Here is a 21854-nt window from a genome sequence, read left to right as displayed (position 1 = left end):
GTAATTATCGATATGTATGTTCCTATGACCATTTTCTTAATTGTTTTGGGTTTGTTTTTGTAGGTCCTTTTCTTTTTTTGTGTTTCCCACTGAGAGAAGTTCCTTTAGCATTTGTTGTAGAGCTGGTTTGGTGGTGCTGAATTCTCTTAGCTTTTGCTTGTCTATAAAGCTTTTGATTTCTCCATCAAATCTAAATGAGATCCTTGCTGGGTAGAGTAATCTTGGCTGTAGATTCTTCCCTTTCATCACTTTAAGTATATCATGCCACTCCCTTCCGGCTTGTAGAGTTTCTGCTGAGAAATCAGCTGTTAACCTTATGGGAGTTCCCTTGTATGTTATTTGTCGTTTTTCCTTTGCTGCTTTCAGTAACTTTTCTTTGTCCTTAATTTTTGCCAATTTGATTACTATGTGTCTCGGCATGTTTCTCCTTGGGTTTATCCTGTATGGGACTCTCTGCGCTTCCTGGACTTGGGTGGCTCTTTCCTTTCCCATGTTAGGGAAGTTTTTGACTATAATCTCTTCAAATATTTTCTCTGGTCCTTTCTCTCTCTCTTCTCCTTCTGGGACCCCTATAATGTGAATGTTGTTGTGCTTAATGTTGTCCCAGAGGTCTCTTAGGCTGTCTTCATTTCTTTTCATTCTTTTTTCTTTATTCTGTTCCACAGCAGTTAATTCCACCATTCTGTCTTCCAGGTCACTTATCCGTTCTTCTGCCTCAGTTATTCTGCTATTGATTCCTTCTAGTGTAGTTTTCATTTCAGTTATTGTATTGTTCATCTCTGTTTGTTTGTTCTTTAATTCTTCTAGATCTTTGTTAAACATTTCTTGCATCTTCTCGATCTTTGCCTCCATTCTTATTCTGAGGTCCTGGATCATCTTCACTATCATTATTCTGAATTCTTTTTCTGGAAGGTTGCCTATGTCCACTTCATTTAGTTGTTTTTCTGGGGTTTTATCTTGTTCCTTCATCTGGTATATAGCCCTCTGCCTTTTCATCTTGCCTGTGTTTCTGTGAATGTGGTTTTTGTTCCACAGGCTGCAGGACTGTAGTTTTTCTTGCTTCTGCTGGCTGCCCTCTGGTGTTTGAGGCTATCTAAGAGACTTTATGGGAGGCTCTGGTGGTGGGTAGAGCTGACTGTTGCTGTGGTGGTCAGAGCTCAGTAAAACTTTAATCCACTTGACTGTTGATGGGTGGGGCTGGGTTCCCTCCCTGTTGGTTGTTTTGCCTGAGGCAACCCAACATTGGAGCCTACCTGGGCTCTTTGGTGAGGCTAATGACAGACTCTGGGAGGGCTCACGCCAAGGAGTACTTCCCAGAACTTCTGCTGCCAGTGTCCTTGTCCCCACAGTGAAACAGAGCCACCCCCAGCCTCTGCAGGAGACCTTCCAACACTAGCAGGTAGGTCTGGTTTAGTCTCCCCCGGGGTCACTGTTCCTTCCCTTGGGTCCCAATGTGCACACTATTTTGTGTGTGCCCTCCAAGAGTGGGGTCTCTGTTTCCCCTAGTCCTGTTGAGGTCCTGCAATATATTCCCACTAGGCTTCAAAGTCTGATTCTCTAGGAAATCCTGCTCCCGTTGCCAGACCCCCAGGTTGGGAAGCCTGACATGGGGCTCAGAACCTTCACTCCAGTGGGTAGACTTCTGTGGTATAAGTGTTCGCCAGTCTGTGAGTCACCCACCCAGCAGTTATGGGATTTGATTTTACTCTTATTGCGCCCCTCCTACCGTCTCATTGTGGCTTCTCCTTTTTCTTTGGATATGGGGTATCTTTTTTGGTGAGTTCCAGTGTCTTCCTGTCGATGATTGTCCAGCAGCTAGTTGTGATTCTGGTGTTCTCACAAGAGGGAGTGAGAGCACGTCCTTCTACTCCACCATCTTGGTTAATCTCCTTGTTGTTTATTTTATATATAGTAGTTTGTATCTGCTAATCCCAAACTTGTAATTTATCCTTCCCCCACCCCCTTTCCCCTTTGGTAACCATAAATTTGTTTTCTATGTCTCTGAATCTGTTTCTGCTTTGTAAATAATTTCATTTGTATCATATTTTAGATTCCACATATAAGTGATATAATATGGTAAGTTTGTAAAGGAATTCTAAACATGAACATAATGTAAGTAATATTCCTCCTTCCCCAACTGTGTCTATGCTAGTCTTCAGAAAAAAAAAGGTGAAATTGTTTTGGTTGTTGTGAAAATGGTGACCATGCATGCTTATTCTAATGGTTTATCATATGAGTTCACTTAATAACATAGGAAATTTCATATGCTCACTTATTTACTTATAATTAGAGGCTATCAGAGAAGTGTGAATATATAGTCTGCCTTGATTCTAGACATCTTGATTCATAGTCGTAATTGGTTGGTTGTTATCTCCTTCAGGGGGGAACAGAGTCTTGGGGATTGCAGGTTTAATATATCTTTAGTCAGCAATCTCCCAATAAAAACTGAATTTTGGTAAGACTATATAAATTACAGCAAGAAAAAGATTAAAATGTCAGTCTTTACAATTCTCAGCCAACTTGGATCATGTTATTCATGCTGTCATTTATGTCTGAAACGCATTATGAACCCAACCCAAGATTTTCTTCACCTGCATCCTTTCTCCAAACCTCTTCCTTTCCCAGAATCCTCTCTTAGTTAATGCCATAAACATCCTTCTAGTCACTGGCTGGAAATCTTGAGACCATTTCAGCTCCTCATTTTCCTTCATCTTCTACATTCTGTGAAATACCAATTCTAGTTGGTTCTGTCTACAGAGTTCCTTTCATACTTGCCTTTTTGTTGTTGTTGTTTAACACAAGCATTGGCTGATTCCAGGTTCTTGGTATTTCTTGCTTGAATAAGTACTATACTCAATTTAACTTGAGTATAGGTTTCAAATATTTGCCACCTTCCATCCAGTATGCCACTGCCCCTGTTAAATGCTATGAAAGTCTTTGCATTGCATTTGAGTTTCCTGTATTGACCCTCTAGTTCAACCACAGTGGCCCACTATTTCCCCAAGAAAGTCATTTTCAGATTTCTGCTTAGTTTATGCTAGAAATGGCAAAATAGGTCTCAACCCTTAGGTCCAAATCAGAAGCAACCTTTGACGCTTTCCATGTAATCTGTATCCTTCTGAGCTAGGAGACAGGGAAGGTTCATGTGATAGAGAGAGAAGGAAGACTGTAATAGGGCAAGAAGCATACTCTTCCTTTTCGCTTCTTCAGCCTCTCCGTGCATCCACTGCCTTCCTTCTTTCCCTTCAATACGCTCTGAATGCTGCTGCATGCTCTGCTTCCTGACGAGGGGCATGGCTTATTGGGAGGGTCTAGCTGAGAGCTGAAGAAAAGGAGAAAAGCTAAACTTCAAAAAGCATGCACTTTGCATGGACACAGGGTCTGAGGCATTCCTTGGGGAACACAGAGAACCAAGGACTTGGTGTTAACTCAGCCCAATTATTTATTTACTTAATCTGAGTTTGTTGATGACCACTTTTCCAAACTTAGGGACAGTTCCATTTGCATCTCAGTCCTCTCCTGTATAAAAACGTGATGGTGAATTAAAAAAAAACACAAAAAACCAAACAACCATGTTTCTGCTTGATGGTACATTTCTTATCACAGCAAAAGTGTCTGATTGAAATGGTTATAATACAGCAGAAGAAGCACAGAAGTTAAGGGAAGCGGACCTGTTTGAGCGTGATGTGGACGTGCTTTTGAAGTACACTCCTGGTGCTCTCTTCTGCCCACACCTTCTTTCCGGCTGTGTGTAGTAGGAATGAGGGGAGAAAGGGAGAGCGTGTCACAGATTCTCCCCCACTGCCTATGATGCAGCCGCTTCTCCCATGCAGAGAGGAGACAGACAGCCCTCAACTGGTTCACAGGCTGCTGTTTGATGTATTCTAGCCCTGCTAGCTGAGAGCAGACAGACAGTCCTTGTTGAAGTTGTGGCCTGAACTCTAGGCTGAAATGGAGACAATTGGATCACTGAACTAGAGGGTTGAATAAGGTTCTCAGTTATTAGGAATTAGCACCAGAGTCCTACATTGGGAAACACATTCAGGCCACAGGTAAAAAGCAAACTGGTCATGATAAAGCTTGTGGATCATGGAGAGGCCCCACTCTACTCACGCCTGTACATTTGCTAGAGGGGATAAGTTTTTCCAAAATGAGAAGTCATAGCCTGTAAATATTGTGGCCAGCTGTGGACCACTGTAAAGCCAATCCGGACACATTTTAATTGGAATAAGAGCCAGAGAAGTAGCCAAATGGACATCTGCCAAAGGAATGGAAGTAGATCTTGGTAGTACTTGATTGCCCACTGGGGATAAAGGGCAGCAAATCAAGTGGCGGAAGTTAGAACCTTGTGAGAACAGAAATGGGGCTAGAAAGTATGGCAATGTAAGTTTTCTTTCCATAGATTAGCAATAACTAAAGGCAGATAAATCATTCATCCTTTAAATCTTAACATTTTCTTTGGAATGATAGTGTAGTTTACCTAAACTTTTTTCCTTAGTTCTGGTGAAATAACTAAACTCGAAGTTTAATTTCTTTGTGTATTTCTTCAGTTCCTGCATTGGCAGACCTTCAAAATAATAACCCCCCTTAGATTTAATACAAAGTTGGTTTAAACTATGATAAAATTATTTAGATATTGCTCTAGGTTCTTGTTGGAATGTAAATGTGTGCATCTTAATAGAATGTTGGATGGAAGTAGTCTCAAGCTATCATCCACATCCGTGGCATCAATGACTAGGGATTTAACAATGCATTGTGAACTGAGTTCTTTTCTTCATCTTCAGTTATTTTGAACTTTTTCATCTTCTCAGAGAGCAGGAAGGTGGGATTTAAGGAAAGGATATCTGAGTGCTGGGACAGGCACACGTTCAGAGAAGACCATTATGAAAATTCTGAAATAAACAGCAGGTAGAGCATAGAGCCTGTCATTCCCTTCATGACATGTTAAAGCGAGGCCAGTCCAGAAGAGATTTTTCGGTGACTGCATCAAGGCACACAACCAGTTTGGGGTGAAAATTTGTTAACACCGAATCTTGAAAAATGAAGACAGATGAACTAATTTGTAATCCTCATCATTATTTTCTCCCTCTGGCTACAGGTAATGGAATGTGACTGTTAACTTTGCTGAGTGTGTGGAAATATTGTTTGTGGATACGGTGCTGTGGAAATATTTCTTAAAAAATATAGCATCTCCAACTGATCTCTCTAACATGAGTGTATAATTACAAAAAGAAGATACAATTCCAGTGGCAACTGGTAATAGAATCTTAGAGTTGAGGTAATAGTTCCATTAAAAAATTGAAAGTTATAAGCAATCTGTCATTTTATGAAAATGTGTTTTATTCTCTAATTTTTGAGAAAGAAAAAGAAGTGTAGCCCATTACCAGTCCAAACAAAGGGAAGCAGCTGATAGATTTTTGGAAAGTGCTGATTGTACATGTGAGCAGCCCATGGTCTGCTTGCTCCTGGAGAGGAGCATTCTCTAACTTGAAATTTTCCACTGTTTGCCTGGCCCAGGAAGTGTCAACAATGGTTAAGTGAAAATGAGATTTGGTGACCTTAAGAATGGTTTGGCTAGAAAACCTGAGGAAATACTCAGGGATACCATCCCAGCTGACAGGGAGTAGTGTGTTTCCTGGGTACTGGAATGGCAGGGGGTGGGGTTGGTCCTTGGGATGGATGTGCACCTGCTTTCTGATGGCCTTCTAATGAGGGATTTGGTTTTTCTCTGACAGGGGCGACTTAGATGTCATCCCCTCTAGGACAGAGATGTCCTTATGTCTCTGAGGTTTGACGAATTTCCTAAGAGACCACAGGGACATGTTCTTTGACCTGGACTAGTTTTGATATGGGATGGCACTTAAATTACCTGTTCTCAGGCTTGAGTTTCTTGCTTTATCTCTGCATTGCCCTCACATTCTCCCAGAGCCCTGCTCTGACACCTGCTTCTCTGAGCTCTGGAGGAAGTTCTGCACACCCGACAGGGCGAGTGAGGTCAGTGGAACACTGAGCCCAGCAAGGCAGAAATAAAGAAAATGCAGCAGTCATTCTGGACGGTGGTAGGGTTATGTCCCAAGAAGAAGGAAACACGAGCACTTCAAGGACACAGGAATTTGTCAGAATGCTTTCTTTGCCAAATCCTAGTAGAGGTCTGCCCTCAGTCCACTGTCAAGAACAATTTCCTGTTCTCTTTTTCCAGCCTGCATGTCAGTTCTGTCGAGAAAGACTTGGCTTCCACTGATGGACTGTCAAATTTAGCTGAATTTAGAACATTTGCCAAAACGTTTAACCATTTCCTCTGGACAGCTGAAATCCAAATAGAACCTACCCAATAACCTTATTTGCTTTCATGAATTATTAAAACTGCTAAAATTTTACCTGTCAGTCTCTCCTTTGAAAGCAGTGGGAAATCTGAGGATAATTTTTTGCTGAGAAATAAGTAAGACATGATGTTAAAGGTAAATTTTTAAAGATGATCATGTCCCACAAGCCCAAAGAGTTTCCATTGTAATAGTCCACCTGCTGGTGGCATGCCACATTCATGCAACAGTGATTCATATTTAGATCTGGCCATCAAAATGCATACAGCTCAACCCAGTAGAGCAGCTAGCACCAATGGGAGCAAGTGGGCAATTCATCTAAACACAAATTGCTGCAGGAGACCTGAAATGTTTCTTCAGAGATCTTTCTTCCTACATTTGCTGATTTCTTTTAATGAGTATAGAAATAGAGACTATTTATGCTTAACTTTATGTAAGTTTCTATTCAGATGTGGTTTCTTGTAATGTAGGAAACATTTTTATTTTTAATTTCAGAAGCATCCAGGCCTGAAATGTGACAGTAAAGAAGTCAGGGTAAGGGTTTGCACAGAAAGTCTTAAGATGTTTGGTTTCAGTCGTTGCAAAGGAGAATGGTTTCCGCCTAGAGACTTAGTTTGGTGACATTAGAAAATCACAAAGATAAGAAGACTGAATTAGAGACATTTTAACTAGACACCTCAAGAACAGTGGTCTCACATTGAAAAATGTTTTGCAAATCAAACGTTTGGTAACTTCAATTCAGATGCATTTAATGTGAACTCAAATATGTGGTAAGTATGTGTAATCAGAAAGCGTCCACTTTCTATCAGTTTGTGGTTGTATGAAGACAATTAACATTAATTTCCCAGACTCACTATTTGGTAGCCTTCTAGCGTGTAACCATAAAGCACCAGTGCCCGGCACAGTTGTCCCCAAGGAGTGACCCACACCCTCTGCCGGGCGCTCTCTCATCACTGAGCCAGGCGCTTTGTCTTCTGGCCATCAGCCTGGCCTTAGGGACAGCCCCTGAGTTGGGTCGTGTCCTCATGGGGGATCCCCCTGGCAGTTGTCTTCTGAAACAGCCCAATTATCACCACCTTCAACTGCTAAAATGACAAAACCCTAAGGTACAAAACAATCCTGGGTCCCCTTCAGTCCTCACTGTACCCGGGGGCCACATTGTCGTCTGTGTGGAGTTCGTTGTCTTTTTCCTATTTTGAACTTCACTTTAGATCTGGACCCAAGCATTTTTACTTGTGCTCTGAGTCTCACTAAGTCACTTGTGAAAACAGTCCTTTGATTTTCTGCTTGACAATAACTTCCTCTTAGAGGCTAAAAAACTGGCTGGTACTAGACCAGAGGCCATCACATTTCCCTTTCAGTCCTCCACTGGGTTCCAGGAAATAAATCATCTCCTATAATTAGACCCCGATGTGTTGCCCCAGCAATAGCGCTTCATCCTCCACCCCCTGAAAAGACTGCATTTCCTTTAGGGCCATCCAGGACCACTGCTGATGCATAGCAAAAACCAACTCTATTGTAAAGACAGTAGTGCCGTGAAACTCTGCAGAATTCACACATCTAAAATTGTTTCCAGACAGACCTACAATCTTTAATATCATCCCCTTCTCTCCTCATGCCAAACAATTCTTTCCAGTAACTTCAGAAAGTGAAGAGATATGGTAAACCTGAAACTTCTGTGTGACAAAGAGCTCAACAGTTGTGAAATTGCTTGCAGCACATGTAGTCAACACGGGAGCTGGGAAAGTTTATTTCTACTTCATTCAGGTACTTTCTCTGATTTAAAGTGATCAAAGTCGGTGCTTTGTGTCCACCTAGAGGGGTGGGATAGGGAGGGTGAGAGGGAGACGCAAGAGGGAGGAGATATGGGGATATATGTTTATGTATAGCTGATTCACTTTGTTATACAGTAGAAACTAACACACCGTTGTAAAGCAATTATACTCCAATAAAGATGTTAAAAAAATAAAGTGATCAAAGTGGAGAAAAACACTAGTACTCTTAATTCTCTATAAATTGGTCCAGATAAGTATGGGACACAGTAGACAATAAAAACCCAGTTATCCTCCTTTTATGCTCCTTGGAATTTAGGAGATTTCAGAAAATAACTTCATTCACCAGAAGTATATACCAGCTAATAACAGACTCTGGGCTCGATGCAATTTCTTTTCCTTATTGATTACTGGATCTGTTAGGAAATGCTCAAAATATATTGCATTCTTACCCTTACCTAGAGGGAGAAATTATATCTGTCTGGTATCTATCACTTTAGTTACAATGTCATGTCACAACTAAAAGTTGACTATATGGACAAAAAGCTTAGTATTTTGATCATTATCTTAGAGGGATTTCCGACTGATGGAAAAGTCTTTAAGGAACTCTCTAAGGAATGTTAAATTAGAGGTCTTTTTAAGTAACATAATTTGTCTTACTGTCGTTTCTTTGCTCTCTCCCTCTAAGATAAAAACGGGATGAAAGTGTGAGGAGTCAAAAGTCAGTGGTTTGGGGAAGGTGTGACACTTTATTTGGGGGAAATCTGTTCACTGATTAGCTGGAAACTTATTCACCTAGGAAGTGGAACCTCCTGGGGGTAAAATTCTTCTTACAGAGTATGCAGGAAATTGAAGACTTTGAAACATTCTTGCAGATGTGCAGATACAGTCACATTTATTGTCTGATCTCTTATGAACAATTTTTAGAAATACAATTGACCCTTGACATGTTAGATTTTAAAATGTGCCATTTGGACCACTCACAAGCAACTCAAAGGATCAAAAATGTGTGGTTTGCTGAAGTACAAATTTGAGTGATTTTCCAAACAAAACATTTAGTGAGAAGGGTGGCATTATTTTACATGTTTGCATATCTCTTTAGTGACTGGCTTAATGAAGGCACTGGATTCTTACATCTGCCTCTGCCTTCAGTCTGTTGAAATATATTGCTTTTGATTGAAGTATGTAAAGAAAATCTAGTCTCACAGATATGTACTAGAACATGGGAGAGTGTTTTAGTAACTCTTTTGGATAATTGTAGATTGTTTTCTTTGATTCATAACCTTTGGAAGGTTAAGTGTAATGCAATCATTGTATTTATAGTTTTTGAAGTTTCATCATTGCTAAGAAAATTCTTCATATGGTCTAGAATTATAAAGCCGGAAAGAGCTTCATTTCAGATGTGGAAATCAAGACATAGCATGTGACAGAGATAGGATGAGAATACTGGTATTCAGACTCCAAATTCATGATCATTAAAGCAGGCTACACCTCACCTCAGGTTTACCTGTCATTGTTTTTTGTTGAAAGATACCCTTGTTTTTCAAGAAAGTGAAAATGTTACTTGTCAATTGTAATTTTAAGAATAATAGATACAAAATTTTATTTTTCCTTTGTTTCCCCCAGGTGGTTTCATTTTTTGAAGAAAGTGAATAAGAGATTTGGTTGGCTATTGCAGAATGGAGCATGCAGGACCCTCCATTTCTCTAACAGATATGAGGTGCAGTACCACCCTTTAACCCCTAGTAAGCACTCAAATATTCGCCAAGCTTAGTAAGACTTGCCATAAATACCTAACAGACTGAAATTACCATCTGCAAAATGTTTTCCTGTGAGAGTGCATTATGAAGTTAAATTTTTTCTGCAAAATTCTGTCAACTAGTAATTAATGTAACTAAAGTAGAAAATTTTTGTGGAATCAAAAATTGCTTTTAGTTGTACTGTTGTTCAGGAAGAACAATTTAAGAACATCTGGATTCTGTTTCTTAGCTCATGGTCCTAGTTTATTGTGTTGCTTTTATTCTCTTGTAGGTGGTAAAATAGTGATTCAAAGACTAAGATAAAATATAAATGTGACTCTCCTTTTTAGGTCCTTACTAGTAGAGAGGGGAATCTTTTGGAGATATTTAAAGGGCTGGATTATCAGCAACTTTGTAAATGTTTAGGATTCAGTACAACTCAATTTATGTTTGGCTGCTTACTTACATCCGTAATTTTTGACATTGCATCCATTTTAGGGCTAACATAATGTGTTGCTTGATTTATGAGCACTCAAAAATCCACAAACATTATAAATTAATAAACAAGACAGAATATCAAGCGTGAAAAGTGTTTCTAGTAATAAGGATAAGAATTTTGCTTTCAGCAAATGAAGTATGGCATGGGTTTACTTCCCCCAGCATCTGTTCAGAAGTCTCAGAATTTGAACACTTTGTGCATTCTCTCTTTTGCTCTATGTTCCTTTTGGGAAAATTCCTTGAACTGTGATCTAGAGAAGGTGAGAGGTGGACTGGTCTTCTATTCAGACTAGTACATTTCCTTCTATTTAGTTGATTTTTAAAATCTTAACTGGAAATAAGAATAGCTGCCTTCTCCTAGTCGGAATGCCTTTTGCCACCTACTTGTTGTGTGACACTGAGCAAGTTAGCTGTCTGAGTCTTACTTTTGTGATCCATAAAGTGGGAATAATATCTTCCTTGATACGGTGTTTAAGGGGATTAGAAGAAATAGTGTATGTGAAGTATTTAGCATAGTGTATGACCAAAGTAAAACCTCATTTATCATTACTGAAGAAAATTTTCCAGATGAAGCCATGTTCCTCCTTCCCTCCATAAAGCATTCTGGCAGATGCCCATGGAATGCTGAATGCTCAGGGCTAGAAGCTACTCAAGAAGGTGTGGTCGAGGACCAACAGCATTGGCATCACCTGGGTGATCACCTGGTCTCACCTTGGTAGAAATGCAGATTTTTAGGTCTCAGCCCCAGACCTACTGAATAGGAGTCTGTATTTTAATGATCCCCAGGTGATTTGTAAACACATTAAAGTTTAAGCAGCACTGTGACAAGTACACCTGCTTAACAAGTGTTTGCTCCCAAACCATTTGATACCAGTTGCTCTTGTAATTACATAATTTAACTAAGTATCACATAAAGCTAAATAAGAGTGTGAAAAGGGAGAGTTGTTGTTTTTAAGAAAACTAAGTTAAATGCTTTAGAATAATAATAGTGATGAATGAGTTATAAAAATTGCTGTTGAAGTAAGTGTGGGTGAGGCAACCATAAAGATTGGAAAAATGGTAAAGATTTGTAAGATTGTGAGCTCTGAGTTCTTCTCTTGAATGTTTTAGTTTCTAGATTTCACTGTAAAGAAATTTAATACCACTTAGTCAGTGGCTGGGGCCACCCAGAAAAGAGTGTTTGCTCAGCCCAAAAGATGAGGGGGACCTGGAATTAACAGCTGCCAGCTAACTGCACAACTGGGCAGCCAGTCCTTTCTTACAGGGGAGAATCAAGGGGCGCTCACAATGTCTGCCATCATCCCCATCTGTTTCTTAAAAATCTGCAAACCTATGAATACTTGCATGGTATAAATAAATAAGCCTACAAGACCAATTTCTTATTTACTTTATTGAATGAAGACACCTACAAATGTGAAGACTTTGAACATCCCAAGTGCAAAAATTTATACACTTTAATGATGGCGTTTGGAACTTGACAAATAATCGTGCTCTATGCACACCAGTCTATAAATATAGTCAACAGTCGTCCCCAGAGCTGTGAAGTGACTCTTGACTGATTTTCAAATTATTGTGAATTTGCTAACTAATCAAAATTCTGAACACAAATTGGCTCTGTCAGGATGCATGATGCATAGCTAAACCACCAAGGAAATATCTGAGCGGCTTTAAGAATTCGTCTTCCATCATCTCTAGTACGTTTTACAGACCACAAATAGCCAATGGAGAAGGGTGTTTCTCTGTAGCATCTATCACAATCTCAAGCTTTCTTACATAAAGGCAAACTGATGTGGTAAAAAAGAGTGATACTTGAAGTGAGAAGGCCTGTGTTTGAGAATGGCCTCTGTCATTCAGTTCCTGATTTAATGACATTGGGGATTGGTGGTCACAACGTCTACCTCACAGAAACTTGGAAGGGATTAAGGAAGTGGATTTGTTGACTCCCTACAATGAGTCAGTAATGTTTTTACATTTGCTTATTATCTAGTTTAATTCTTGAAATGCTGTGAAGTTAGATATCTACATTTAATAGATGAGGAATATGACACAGAGTTACTAAGTGGCAGAGGTCAAATTTGAACCAAATTCTATCCAATACTAGAAGGTGTGTTCTTTTCTTTATACCAGCCTGCCTCCAAATAAGTTTGTGAAATTCATGTACATATATGTTAGTTAGTATTATAAATTGAATGTCAAAATAGCACTCTTTATGTCTCAGTTTTGAGACAAGAACAATATGATAGGTGTCCAGTAACCCTACAGAATATCCTAAAGCACAAGGTTAGCTCACACTGGAGGTCCCAAGAGATTATAAATTAGTTTTCCAACAAGATAGTTTCTATCACGTACTTTGAGAGTATAAAAGAGTTGTGGTAGAGAGACCTTGGGAGAAAGGATTTATTTGGAGAGTTGTAAATATTCAAGACCCCCAGCTTCCCCCTCCCCACCCCCACCAATGGCAGAAGGAAGATGGTTGTTTCCTCCCCATCAAAACCAAATTAGAAATACTGAAAGGAGAACCACTCAGAGAAGAAAACTTGGTATGCTTAAAGAAGCTTAAGGAAAGAAGACTGAAGTCTGACCTTCACCAAAAAGCCTATCATTGAGTGACTGCTTGAAGCTGCCCTGCCTGATGGCAGCAAAGAGAAGGTTTCTGTGCTTTCACTTTTAGTGGTGTGTGTTCTCCAGGAACCAATATGGACCTATATGGAAGGGAACCAGCCTGGGGTGAAGAAGTGACCCTACCAGAGGGAGACACTCCCCAGAAGTGACACTCCCCAGAGGGAGTGGATGGTGGGAGAATGTCCATAAGCTGAGAGAATGTCAACCAGTAAGAGAGTGAACCCTCCAAGCCTCCCTCGAACCCCTGGTCCAGTAAAGGGAACCTCCAATAGAGGGTAGTGCCTCTGAGGAATCTGCACTAGAAATAACCAGAAAACTGTAGGCCCTACACATCCAGAGGCAATAAAGACATCACAGATGTGCCTACCATGAAAACCTTTTTTCGCCAATCCCTGCCTTCCCTGGGCTCAGAAACATCAGCTAGTGTGATGGTGGGGGAGAGATACTGATTAACACCTCCTGCCATGCCTTTGCTGTAATCTGCTCTGCCAGATTCCAGGACCGAGGGACTGATTATTACACTGTCCTGAACATTTTAATTCCTTAAATGTGATTATTCTTGTGAATGAAAAGGTACTTTCCTAAAGCATCATCCAGCAGTGGGGAAGAACCAGTTTACAGAATGAGTTTAAAGGAAATGATAAGAAGGAGTGAAAGTGCTTGTGATTTTTCCCTACAGAGGGCAATTCATTCACATACAGGCTTTATTATTATCTAAATAATAGTGGACTATATAATACAGACCTCTATATAATAATAGTGGTCTAAATAAAAGTGGATTTGGTGCTGTTCCTCATTCATATTCAGCATGTTTGGGTGATGTAAAAGCCAGCTGATTGAGATTTGCTGGTGTGAAATTAGAGACCTGGAAAGAATGTTTATGATGACCCAGTGTCTAGGACCTAGCCCAGTGCCTGGCATCTTACAAATATCAAACATTCAATAAACATTTGCTGAATTGAATGTAGTCCAAGATCCTCGTTTTACAGATTTAGAAAGGGATGTTCAGAGAGGTGAAGTGACAAGGTCAGATAACTAGTCAGGGACAGAACCGAGACCTTCTATCAGACAATGGCCCTCTTGTTACTTCTCCCCTCTGGGGTAAGCTGCGTCAGAAAACCAGTTATAAGTCCAGGTAGGTAATTAGCCTCCAAAACTTGGACTTAACAAAGTTTTATTTCTTGCATGTGCTACAGGGATGATGTGGGATAGGTGGGGGCTGTGCTGTGGGGACACCAGGTTGTCAGAGGTTCCACCATATTAGGTTGCTGCCATCTCAACATGCAACTTCTAGAGTTGCTGCAGCAGAGGAAGAGAGCAATGGAGAAGGCACACTGTCATTTAACTCTCTTGAACTGAAAGTGACACATGTCATTTTCCACTCTTAGGGCACTGGCCAGAATTAGCACATGGTCCCACTTTCCTACAAGAGTACTGGGAAATCTTCCAATGTACCCATAACAGAGAGGAGAAATTAATATGATGACATAGTTATTGTTACCACATCCAGAAGTGGAAACTCACTTTAACTTTTTTTCTCCTATCTAAAGTTTGTTTTCCTATCAAAACTGAGAAATGATCTCTGTCAATTGCAAGGCCACAAGGGAGAATGGTTGCTGAATGGTGAAGTCAAAATATCTCTTTAGAAGGTTTCTGTGTGCTGTGTATAAGTTCATTCCTGCTTAAGAAATTGCTGCAAAAGACACATTGCAGCCACATACTAGAGCAATCTATTAGAGCAATCTATAGTGCTGATCTGGCAAAAGGAAGCCCTGTGGTGAGACGTTTTGTTGACAGGTGTTATGTCTTATTTGGAATGGAGGTTTTCCAGCCAAAAATAGGCCCAGTATTCTGATAACCAAATTGCCTCCCAGAAGGAAGAATGCATTTATTTTAACAAATAATATAGTCTCACAATGAATGGCTTCATTTCAAAACTTTCAAAATGTGGATCTTTTTTATTTTTCTAAGGAAGAAACTTTCTGTAAAACAAACTCCTACTGCTTCAGTTACAATGACTAAACACTATTGTTGTTTGAAAGTGTGATAGAGAGACATGAGACAAGAAATTAGGGGCTGAATGGAAATGTGATATGAATAAAATGGGGATGAGGATTGGGTTTTTCTCTTGCAATCTCTTTGAATCACAAACAGCTCAATATTTTTATTACCAACATCTTTTGGTGCTTATAAATATTTTTGATAAAGTGAAAAATAGAAACTTATCAATAGGAGCACCTAAATATGTAAAGCAAATATTAACACACCTAAAGGGAGAAATAGACAGCAATATAATAGTAGTGTGGGACTTTGATACCTCACTTAACTGATGGATAGACCATCCAGACAGAAAATCAATAAAGAAACATTGGACTTAAATAACAGGTAGATTTAACAGGCATATACAGAACATTCCATCCAAAAGCAACAGGATACATTCTTCACAAGTGCACATGGAACATTCCCCAGGATAGATCATATGTTAGGCCACAAAACAAGTCTTAATAAATTTAAGAAGATTGAAATCATATCAAATACCTGTTCTGAACACAATGGTATGAAAATAGAAATCCATTAGAAAAAGAAAACTAGAAAATTCACAAATATATGGAGGTTAAACAATGTATTACGAACATATTACTGAATCAAAGGATCAAAGAAAAAAGCAAAAGAGAAATAAAAAATAGTTTGAGACGAATGAAAATGGAAATACAGCATACCAGAACTTATGGGATGCAGCAAAAGCAGTTCTAAGAGGGAATTTCATAGTGATAAATGCCTGCCTCAAGAAACAAAGATCTCAAGGAGCCTAACTTTACACCTTATGGAACTAGAAAAATAAGAACAAATGAAGCCCAAAATTAGTAAAAGGAAGGAAATAACAAAGATCAGAGCAGAAATAAATGAGATAGAGACTAAAAAGACAATAGAAAAGATCAATGAAACTAGGAGCTGTATTGAAAAGATAAAGGAAATTGACAAAACTTTTGCTAGACCCTTTAAGAAAAAAGAGGATTTAAATAGAATCAGAAGTAAAAGTGGAGATATTACAATTGATACTACAGAAATACAAAGGATCATAAGAGACTAGTATGAACAATTATATGCCAACAAATTGGACAACCTGGGAAAAATGGATAAATTGCTAGAAACATACAACCTACCAAGACTGAATCAAGAAATAGAAAATCTGAACAGACTAATTACTAGTAAGAAGACTGAATCACTATCAAAAACCTTCAAAACAAAACAAAACAAACAAACAAAAACAAAGTCCAGGACCAGAGGCTTCACTGGTGAATTCTACCAAACATTTAAAGAAGAATTAATACCAATCTTTCTCAAACTCTTCCAAAATAGAAGAGGAGGAAACACTTCCAAACTCATTTTACAAGGCCAGCATTACCCTGATACCAAAATCAGACAAGGATGCCGTAAGAAAAGAAAATTGCAGACCAATATCTTTGATGAATATAGATGCAAAAATCCTCAACAAAATATTGACAAACTGAATCTAACAATACATTAAAAGAATCCTACTCCAAAGAATAGTGAAGATGTGGAAATTGATTCTATTTTTTTTCATTCTGTAGTATCCATGTATAGTTGAAGGTTCCTGGGGAATAAGTAATAATTGGGACTGTCATAATAGCTACAATAGAAAGCTTTATCACTGGGTTCCCTATATCTATTTTGAAGAAGAAGAAATCCTTGCCCATCAGATATCTGTACTTGCATAGTTTGTTAGAGATATTTGAGTTGCATTTCTTTTTTAGAGCAAAAAGAGTTGACAAGTCAAACTCATAGAAACAGTAGAATGGTGATTGCTGGGGACTGGGGGATGAAGGAAATGGGGAGATGTTGGTCAAAGGGTACAAACTTCCACCTATAAGATGAATAAATTCTAGTGTACAGCATGGTGGCTATAGTTAACCAACTATATTATGTACTTGAAAGTTGCTAAGAAAGTAGATCTTAAACCTTCTCACAATCGCCACCCCTCGCAAAAGGTAATTATGTGAGGCAATCAAGGTGTCAACTAATTTTATTGTGGTAATCATTTTACAATCTATGTGTGTATCAAATCATCATGTTTTACACCTTAAACTTACACAGTGTTATATGTCAATTATATGTCAGTAAACCTGGAAAAAAACTGGTGGCTTAAGAAATTTAATTGCCATTCAGTTATTCCACAGATATTTATGGAATACCTACCATATGCCAATCACTATTTCAGATCTCAGGGATATTGTAGAAAACAACCCCAGAACTCCTGTCTTCACAGTGTCTAAATTTTATTGGAAGGAGAAGAAAATAAATAACATAAATAAGATAATTACATATATATTAGAAAATAATATGGAGGAAAAAAGAAAGCAGGGAGTCGGGGAGAGAATGTTAGCATGATGGGTTATGATTTTAAATAGAGTGGTAAGGAAAGCCTCACAGAAGGTGACATTTAAACAATGTCTTAAAGTGAGAGAACAAACTTTCTGGATATCTGTGAGAACTGCATTCCAGGCAAAAAGAATAGTTAATCGTAGGAACCAGAGGCAAAAGAAAGTATAACATGTTGGAGAAACAGCAAGGAGGCTAGTGTGGCTATAGTAGTGTTAGCAATGGGGAAAGTAATATGACATGACAGCAGAGAGATGACAGGGTGAGGGCAGATCATTTAGGGCTTTGTAGGGTATTGTAAAGACTTTGGCTTTCACTGTAAGAAAGGATCAGTAGAGGTGCTGAGCAGAGAATAAAAAGATCTGGCTTAAGAGTTTGTTTTTTTTTTAATTTCAAAACATTATACCTAAAAGTATATACATTGCAATTACACAGTTCACTGAATTATTAAAAGTGCACACACCCATTTGACAACCACCTGAATAAAAGAAATAGAACATTTCTTAGCATCCCAGAAGCCTCATTGTGACCTTTCCTATTACTACTTCTCTCTCCACAGTAACCTGTATCTTTACTTCTGATATCATCAATTTGCCTTATTGAAATGTATGTAAATGAAATATGTGAGATTTATTTGTGGTTTTTCAAAAAAAAAAAAAAAAGGATCCTACACCATGATCAAGTGGGATTTATTACAGGGATGCAAGGATGGTTCAACACCCACAAATCAGTGTGATTCACCACATTAGCAAAATGAAGGATAAAAGTCCCATGATTCTCTCAATAAATACAGAAAAAGCATTTGACAAACTCCAACATTCATTTATGATAAACACACTCACAAAGAAGTGGGAATGTAACTCAATGTAGTATAGGTCATATATGACAAGCCCATGGCTAACATCATACTCAGTAGTGAAAAGTTGAAAACTTTTCCTCTAAGTTTAGGAACAAGACAAGGATGCCCACTTTTGCCACTTTTATTCAAGTATTAGAAGTCCTAGCCAGAGCAATAGACAAGAAAAAGAAATAAGAGACATCCAAATTGGAAAGAAAAGAGTAAAACTGTCATTATTTGCAAATGACATGATATTATATAAAGATTCCACCAAAAACCTGTTAGAACTAATAAATTCAGTAAAGTTGCAGGATGCAAAATTAATCTACAAAAATTTATTTCTATACACTAATAACAAGCTAAAAAAATAAGAACATTATTCCACTTACAATTACCTCATAGTAAGATACCTAGGAATAAATTTACAGAAGTGAAAAACCTGTACACTGAAAATTATGACACTGGTGAAAATGCTCATGGATTGAAAGAATTAATATTGTCAAAAATATCCTTACTACCCAAAGCAATCTACATATTCAATGCAATCACAATCAAAATACCAATGGTATTTTTTTCTCTTTAGGCCAGGATCATGCTGTTTTGACTGCTGTAGCTTTGTAATATGTTTTGAAGTCAGGAACTATGAAGCCTTCAGCTTTGTTCTTTATCAAGTTTGTTTTGGCTCTTTGGATTTTTGCATCTATGTTCATTAGGGATATTGGCCTGTAGTTTTCTTTCTTTGTAGTCTTTTTGTCTGACTTTGGGATCATGGTAATTCTGGCCTCGTGAAATGAGTTTGAAATGTCCTATCATCTTCAATTTTTTGGAATAATTTGAGAAGTACTGGTGTTAATTCTTTAAATGTTTGGTCTCAGTAGTTTGTGTGTTTCTAGGAATTTATCCATTCCTTCTAGATTCTCTAATTTGTTCACATTTAATTGTTCATAGTAGTCTCTTATAATCCTTTTTTATTTCTATAGCATTAGTTGCAATGTCTCTTCTTTCACTTCTGATTTAATTTATTTGTCTTCTTTTTTCTTAGTCTAGCTAAAATTTGTTACTTTTGTTGATCTCTTCAAAAAGCCATCTCTGAGTTTTGTTGATTTTTTTCTATTCTCTATTTCATTTGTTTTTGCTCTAATCTTTATTATTTCCCTCTTTCTACTAACTTTGGACTTAGTTTGTTCTTCTTTTTCTAGTTCCCTGAAGTATAAAGTTAGGTTGTTTGAGATATTTTTTTCTTCTTTAAAGTAGATGTATACCACTATTAACTTCCCTCTTAGTACTGCTTTTGCTGCATCCCAATAGTTTTGGTATGTATATTTCACTCTCATTTTTCTTAAAATATTTTAAAAATTCCCTTTTGATTTATTCTTTGACCTATTGGTTATACAAGAATGTGTTGTTTCATTTCTATATGTTGATGAATTTTCCAGTTTTCCTTCTGCTGTTGATTTCTAGTTTCATTCCATTGTGTTTGGAAAAGATAGTTCGTATTATTTCAATCTTCTAAAATTTGTTAGACTTGTTTTGTGACCTAATATGTGATCTTTTCTGGAGCATGTGTACATGAGAAGAAGGTACATTCTGTCACTGTTGGTTGGAAGCTTCTGTATGTGTCTAAGTCCATTTTGTCTATAGTGTTGTTCAAGTCCTCTGTTTCCCTTTGATCTTCTGTATGGATGCTCTATCCATTATTGAAAGTTGAGTATCGAAATAAAATAGATTAATTTTATTCCTTTGATTGGGCTAAGTTTTCCTGCTTTTTCCTGTGCCTTGTAACTTTGTGTTGGTATCCATGCATTTGAAAAAACAGCCACCTCTCCAAGTCTTTACAAATTGGCTTTGTATAAGAAAATACGTTTACTAATCAGTGTACCCAGAGATTCTGGGGGCCTCTCAAACCTTTTCTGTTGATGTGTGTTCTCTGGATTTGTGTGCATAAATTCTCAGAGGGTTTTGTGTTTGTTTTTTCAGGCACTTGTAATCTCGTGTTCCCTCTGGTGTCTGTGTGCAGTACTGCAGGTTCTCTGGAACTGCTGCAAGCCTCTCAGCTTTCTTTTGTTTTCAGCAGCCCCCAGGCTTCTAGAGTATTCTGGTCCCATCAGTTCCCAGTGGGTGAGACAGAAACATGTCTCTCAGGCAACCCCCTGCCTCAAATGCTGGAACATTGAAGGTATGCTATAACTTTTTCCTTTGCCAGGAATAAGCCACTAGCAGAGAGTTGTTTAATGACTTTCCTGGGTTAATTCTGCCTTTGGTTAATTTCCAGAGTTCTGAAAAATGTTGATTTTGACAACTTTTGCCAGTGTTCTCATTGTTTTTATGGAGAAGCAGATTTTTGGAACTTTTTACTCTGCCATTCTGGATGTGTATTTCCTCTATATTGCCTTTATTCTTAAAATATACTTGCAGTTAGTGCATAATCTAGATTGATATTCATATTATTTTATCTTATTGATTCTGTTATTCTACTGTCTTCTGGCTTCCATTATTAATGTTGAGAATCAACTGTAAATCACTCAGAAGTTAGTCTGTTTTTCATCACTGGTTGCTTTTTAAGAGTTCCTATTTTTGTGTGTGTGTGTGGGTTTAGTCTATGTGACTCTGTGCAAATATCTTTTTATTTACTCTTCTTGGCTTTGTTGGGCTCCTTGTGTCTGTGGATTGATGTGTTTCAAGTTTATGGAAAATTCTAAGGCATTATCTCTTGAGATATTACTTGCAACCCATTCTCTTTCTCCATTTTGTTTGGTGGAGCTCTGGTTAAATATATATTAGACCTTCTCACATCGCTTATCTTCTCTTCTACCTGTTTCTTCTATCTATGTGTGAACTCTGGATATTTTCTTCTCACTTTTCTTTCAGTCCATGAATCCTCTACATCTATGCCTAATCTATCAAACTCATCTACTGTCTCTCAAATATTATTATCTTTTTTATTATAGAAATTATATTTGATTCTTTTTTAAGAGGTAGAGATAAAGGCTTACCTTTATTTATTTTTCTTCCAGTTTTATTGAGATATAATTGACATACAGCACTATAATTTTAAGGAGTACACTTTTAATAATTTTTATTCCTTGCAGATATCTTCAACCTTTTATATAAGTTTAAACAATGTCAGCAAAGTTGTTTTATAATCTACATAGCAAGTTCAACATCTAATGTCTTTGCAAGTCTATATTTTTCCCAGCTCTCTTCATGAAGTCTAGTTCCTATGTGCCTAGTCATCTTTGACTATGTGCTGTACAGCATATTTGATTTTTTTTTTTTTTGACTATTGACACAGCTTGCACTTACACTTTTTAAAAATAGAACACTTGAGATTGCTTTTGCCAGGCACATGTGCATAAGTAAGGAGCTCAAATATTTCTGGAGAACTTAAACTAGGTTCAGGAGTTGAAATTCCCTAGTTGATCCTGAAGAGTGGAATGGGATATAATTCCATAAGAGTTACTTTAATTCACCCTCATCCTGAATCCTGATGGTGTAGCCTTTTGGGGATACCAGATCATTGTGGGGAGGGTTTTTTTCCTATTAGTTGTCTCTCTTCTTTGTATGTCAAAATTGAGGTTCACGTTGACAAATGCCCTCAGTGTGCAAGTGCCTTCTGAGAGCACTTATCATACTAGGTTATTATTTTCCCTTTGCTTTTGATTTT

The 21854-nt window shown here is 38.0% G+C and overlaps 2 long non-coding RNA genes across 3 annotated transcripts in view; one reads left to right on the top strand and one right to left on the bottom strand.

Moving 5' to 3' along the window:
• LOC309665606 overlaps positions 1-21854 on the bottom strand; it is a 419674-nt gene that overhangs the window by 115316 nt on the left and 282504 nt on the right. The gene's annotated exons all lie outside the window — the stretch shown is intronic.
• Positions 1-21854, top strand: part of LOC309665548 — a 69691-nt gene that overhangs the window by 24038 nt on the left and 23799 nt on the right. Inside the window, exon 1 of one of the 2 annotated variants that reach the window (XR_014266490.1) lies at positions 1583-20366. The exons of the other annotated variant lie outside the window; for it this stretch is intronic. This is a non-coding gene — a long non-coding RNA (uncharacterized lncRNA). Of the gene's footprint in view, positions 1-1582; positions 20367-21854 lie in introns of those variants that run through there. 2 annotated transcript variants of the gene reach the window in all.

This window comes from Balaenoptera physalus (genome assembly GCF_965194825.1).
Source record: "Balaenoptera physalus genome assembly, chromosome: 8".
Lineage (NCBI taxonomy): Eukaryota > Metazoa > Chordata > Mammalia > Artiodactyla > Balaenopteridae > Balaenoptera > Balaenoptera physalus.
The sequence above is the reverse complement of the archived record's forward strand: the minus strand, read 5'-3'. Positions and strand labels throughout refer to the sequence as shown.